Consider the following 6,000-nt stretch of genomic DNA (forward strand, 5'->3'; position numbering starts at 1 on the left):
ATATAGATATCTATATATGTATATATATAGATATATATAGATATAGATATCTATATCTATCTATATATGTGTGTATATCTATATAGCTATAGCTATATAGATTATATAAATAGATATAGATATAGATAAAGATATAGATGGATATAATTTGGACTCCAAAAAATTCCATATGTTTGATGCACATTTTTATCCATCCGGCACAAGTGCAGGCTATTGATAGGGAAAGATGATGGAGAAAGATAAAATCCATCGTGGCTCCAGGAGGATTTCCTGTCCAGAACTTTCATTCCTTCTGGAATCGTCTTTATTTAACCATTAAAATAAAATGGGTTTGGGCTCAGCTGGGGGGGAAATATTTGGTCTAAGTTAAAAATCAGGTTCAGCTCAGGGAAAAAGTTGTGCATAATTATTATTTGTCAATAAAAACTATTTGAAATCAGCCCTGTTTGCTATTTTTGTGAGAACACAGAGGCAGTTTTTTATTGGTTTAGCACAAGTGTGGCTTCCACCAAACTAAATGGGGTTTTTATGGGGTGATGGTGATTGTCACAACTGTAGGGTGGAAGGCAGAGAATGCCATCAATCCTGAACCCATTGTGCCAGCTGGTGGCTCAGAGTGGCTGGGGAGGGGCTGGGGAGAGCTGAAAGCACATCCTGGGATCCCAAAGACAGAGATGGTCACTCCTAAAACATCCCCAAACTTCAAGTGGTGATAGGGATCCTCTGGACAGAGGCTCAGAGCAAACCGGGCTGGGAAGGGAATGGTGAAAGCTGCTGAAGGTGGAGGAGGGGAGAAACCATTGGGAGGGATAAAAAGGGTCAGAGGTGCTCCCAGAGAGGGAGAAATTGATCCCCAGTGATCAGAAATAAACCCAAAGTGCTCTGGAGAGAGAGAGAGTTTGAACGCTGATAACCCCAGTGACCTACAGTAACCCCAAAGCTTAATTTTTGACCTCGAGTAACCCCAAAATGACCTCAAGTAACCCCAATGTCCTATAGTAACCCCACAATGACCTCTTGTAACCCCAAAACGACCTGAAGTGACCCCAAAAGTGACCTAAAGCAACCCCAAAAATTTCAGGAGCGAGCAAGTTTGACCTTAAGTAACCCCATGACCTGTAGTAACCCCAGATTTTAGGTTTTGACCTCGAGTAACCCCAAAATGACCTCAAGTAACCCCACAATGACCTGAAGTAACACCAAAAGTGACCTAAAGTAACCCCAAAATTAACAGGAAAGAGTGAGTTTGACCTAGAGTAACCCCAATAACCTATAGTAACCCCAAAGTTTATTTTTTTGACCTGAAGTAACTCTGAAGTAATTCCAAAATTTTCTGGAAAAAGTGAGTTTGACCTATAGTGACCCCAATGACCTCTAGTAACCCCAAATTTTCATTTTTGACCTCTAGTAACCCCAGAATGACCTCTAGTAACCCCAAAATGACCTGAAATGCCCCCAAAAGTGACCTAAAGTAACCCCAAAATTTTCAGGAGTGAGCAAGTTTGACCTTAAGTAACCCCTATGACCTAGAGTAACCCCAAATTTTAATTTTTGACCTCGAATAATCCTGAAATGACCACAAGGAACCCCAATGACCTCTAGTAACCCCAAAATGACCTGAAGTAACCCCAAAAGGGACTTAAAGTAAATCCAAAATTTTCTGGAAAGAGGTTGTTTGACCTATAGTAACCCCAATGCCCTTGAGTAACCCCAAATTTTAAGAGCTGACCTCTAGTAACCCCCAAATGACCTGAAATGCCCCCAAAAGTGACCTAAAGTGACCCCAAAATTTTCAGGAGCGAGCAAGTTTGACCTTAAGTAACCCCTATGACCTAGAGTAACCCCAAAGTTTAATTTTTTTTTACCTCAAGTAACTCTAAAATAAACCCAAACTTTTCTGGAAAGAGTGAGTTTGACCTATAGTGACCCCAATGACCTAGAGTAACCCCAAAATTTAAGGATTGAACTCTAGTAACCCCAAAGTGACCTCTAGTAACCCCAAAATGACCTGAAGTGCCCTGAAAGGTGAACTAAAGTAACCCCAAAATTTTCTGGAGAGAGCGAGTTTGACCTCAAGTAACCCCAATGACCTAGAGTACCCCAAATCTTAATTTTTGACCTCTAGTAACCCCACAATGACCTCAAGTAACCCCAAATTTTAAGAACTGACCTCTAGTAACCCCACAATGACCTGAAGAGACCCCAAAAGTGACCTAAAGTAACCCCAAGTTTTTCAGGAGAGAGTGAGTTTGACCTATAGTAACCCCAATGACCTAGAGTAACCCCAAATTTTAAGAACTGACCTCTAGTAACCCCAAAATGACCTAAAGTGACCCTAAAAGTGACCTAAAGTAACCCCAAAAATTTCCAGAGAGAGCGAGTTTGACCTACAGTAACCCCAATGACCTGTAGTAACCCCAAAATTTAATTTTTGACCTCTAGTAACCCCAAAATGACCTTAAGTAACCCCAGAAGTGCCCTAAAGTTACCCCAAAATTTTCGGGAGAGAGCAAGTTTGACCTCAGGTGACCCCAATGACCCCTAATGACCCCATTTTTTAATGACCTTGTGTTTCTTAAGGTCAAGCTCAGTCTCTTCTGAAAAATTTGGGGTTACTTGAGATCACCTTTGGGGTCACTCCAGGTCATTTCGGGGTTATTGGAGGTCAAATTTTAATTTTGGGGTTACTCGAGGACATTGGGGTTACTATAGGTCATTGGGGTTACTATAGGTCAAACTTGCTCTCTCCTGAATTTTTTTGGGGTTACTTTAGGTCACTTTTGGGGTCACTCCAGGCCACTTTGGGGTTACTTGAGGTCATTCTGGGGTTACTAGAAGTCAGTTCTTAAAATTTGGGGTTACTCTAGGTCATTGGGGTTACTAGAGGTCATTGGGGTTACTCGAAGTCACAGTCGCTCTCTCCAGAAAATTTTGGGGTAACTTTAGGTCATTTTTGGGTTTACTAGAGGTCACTTTGGGGTTACTAGAGGTCAAAAATTAAAAATTGGGGTTACTTTAGGTCATTGGGGTTACTATAGGTCAAGCTCACTCTCTTCTGAAAAATTTGGGGTTACTTTAGGTCACCTTTGGGGTCACTTCAGGTCATTTTGGGGTTATTGGAGGTCAAATCTTAAATTTTGGAGTTACTCTAGGTCATCGGGGTTACTATAGGTCAAACTCACTCTTTCCTGAACATTTTGGGGTTACTATAGATCACCTTTGGGGTCACTTCAGGTCATTTTGTGGTTACTGTAGGTCAACGCTAAAATTTTGGGGTTACTCTAGGTCATTGGGGTTATTCTAGGTCATTGAGGTTACTATAGGTCAAACTCACTCACTTCTGAAATTTTTGAGGTAACTTTAGGTCACTTTTGGGGTCTCTTCAGGTCACTTTGGGGTAACTAGAGGTCATTCTGGTGTTACTTGAGGTCAATTCTTAAAATTTGGGGTTACTATAGGTCAAACTCGCTCTTTTCTGGAAATTTTGGGGTTACTTTAGGTTGCTTTTGAGTCATTGTGGGTTACTAGAGGTCAGTTCTTAAAATTTGGGGTTACTCTAGGTCATTGGGGTTACTATAGGTCAAACTCACTCGCTTCTGAAATTTTTGGGATTACTGTAGGTCGCTTTTGGGGTCACTTCAGGTCATTTTGGGGTTACTAGAGGTCACTTTGGGGTTACTAGAGTTCAATCTTTAAATTTTGGGGTTACTCTAGGTCATTGGGGTCACTTGAGGTCAAACTCACTCTCTCCAGAAAATTTTGGGGTCGCTCTAAGTCACTTTGGGGTTACTAGAGGTTATTTTGGGATTACCAGAAGTTGTTGGGGTTACTTAAGGTCAAGGTGAGTCGCTCCAGAAAATTTTGGGGTCACTTTAGGTCACTGTGGGGTAATTTCAGGTCATTTGGGGGTTACTATAGGTCAACTCTTAAAATTTGGGGTTACTCTAGGTCATTGGGGTTACTCTAGGTCATTGGGGTTACTCTGGGTCAAACTCACTCTCTCCTGAAAATTTTGGGGTTACTTTATGTCACTTTTGGGGTCATTTCAGGTCATTTTGGGGTTACTAGAGGTCATTCTGGGGTTACTAGAAGTCAATCCTTAAATTTTGGGGTTACTCTAGGTCATTGGGGTTACTCTAGGTCATTTTGGGATTACTGGAGATTAAAAATTCAAACTTGGGGTCCCTCCAGGTCATCAGGGTTTCTTGAGGTCCAACTCCCTCTCTCCACACACTTTGGGGTCACTTTCCCTCTTTCTGGGGCTTGCTTGATGTCACTCATGAACAATTTGGGGTTTCTCTTGCCCCTTTGGGTTCCTTGGAGTGAACAAACTCCTGACAAATCTCCCAGGCCTGACAGCTCCTCCTGAGCCCCCTTGGATTTTGGGGTGGTGCAATTCCTGTGCACTTGGAGCAGCTCAGAGCTCTGCAGCTCTTCTGGCTGAATCCGTGTCCCTCTGTCCCCCCTCCCTGGCACCCTCTGAAGCTGCAGAGCGTGGATGGATGTAAAGGACACCGACAGTGCTTGAAACTTTAACCCAAATTGATTGGGCTGCCAGCATTAACAGCACCACTCTAGCAGGGTTTGGTTTCCATCTCATTAATATGCAGGTAAATAATCACTCTTAAATAAATTTGGGCTAAAGCAGCCAGGAGTCTGCAAAAGAAAACACAGGCAGTTGGAATAGTGGGTTTGAGGAGGTTTTAATTTTTTTAATTATTATTTTTTAACACAGCTGTAGCATTAGAAAGCCTTGAAGTCATGTTTCCATCATCCCATGACCATCAATGTTAGATTTACCCTAGGCCACCCAACAGCTGCTAATTTTCCTCTTCCATCTGATGAGGTTGGTTTTGAAACATTAAATTACAATCTGAAGAGCTTGAGATCAGAGTTTGACATCCCAGGGCCAGTTAGATTTCAAGTAGCAAAAGCCAGCTCTGCTTTGTGGTGAAGATGGCAGAGTTTGTGGGATTTTGGGAAGAATTCTGCCCTGGGAGGGTGGGCAGAGAAGATCTGCAGCCCTGGAAGTGTCCAAGGCCAGGCTGGGTGGGGCTTGGAGCCACCTGGGACAGTGGAAGGTGTCCCTGCCCTGGCAGGGGGTGGGATGAGAGGAGCTTTTAGGTCTCTTCATCTTCCAACCCAGACTGAGGTGATTCCATGATAATTAAATCCGTGTAGCTGCAGTCAGAGCTGTGGTCACTGCTGTGGGCAGAGCCGTGGGCAGAGCTGTGGTCAGAGCTGTGGGCAGAGCCTGTAAGAGTCAAAATGAGGCATGAGGGACTCCAGAGGCTTCCCCAAAATGCAGTTTATTCCATCCAAAATGCAGTTTATTGTATCCAAGATGTCACAGCAGCCCAGGCTGGTGGGTGACAGAGCTGTGCCCACAGCTGTCAGCTCCAGCTGCAGGCAGGCCTGGACACCCTGAGTTTAGGTTCCAGTGCATTCTTTACTTTTCTTTAGGTTCCAGTGCATTCTGTACTTTTCTTTTTGTTCCATTGCATTATTTACTTTTCTTTGCTGAGCATCTTCACCCAGCAGACCCAATCTGTCCCTTCACTGTCACCTCCAGCCTCTCCTAACTCCTGTCATTCCCACACCCATGGCACTGCTCTCCAGTCACTCACAGTCAGTCCATCACAGTTTCAGCCAGAAGTTGTTTTTCACTTTTCTTGCAGTGGGAAATTCTGAGCCCTTTTTTCTCCTTGCCACCTTTGTGCCTTGTTTGCCTGTGCTCTCTTTGTGCTGGGTACAAACACCTTCTGGTTTGGGGTGGGTTTGTCCTTTGCTCTGAGCCATAAAACCCCTTCTCACTCACACACCCTTTGCTCCTTGGTTACCCACTCAGGCTGGCTCAGCAATTCTTTTCTTCTACATCAAAACTTGCTTTCATTTCTATTCCTTCTTCAAATTCTACATTCAAAAATCTCTCTGCCAAGCACACACATACCTGTGAGACTCTTGTCCAACTTTCATCCTTCCCAACGAGTGCTGTGGTCA

This window comes from Serinus canaria, chromosome 24, assembly GCF_022539315.1.
Source record: "Serinus canaria isolate serCan28SL12 chromosome 24, serCan2020, whole genome shotgun sequence".
Lineage (NCBI taxonomy): Eukaryota > Metazoa > Chordata > Aves > Passeriformes > Fringillidae > Serinus > Serinus canaria.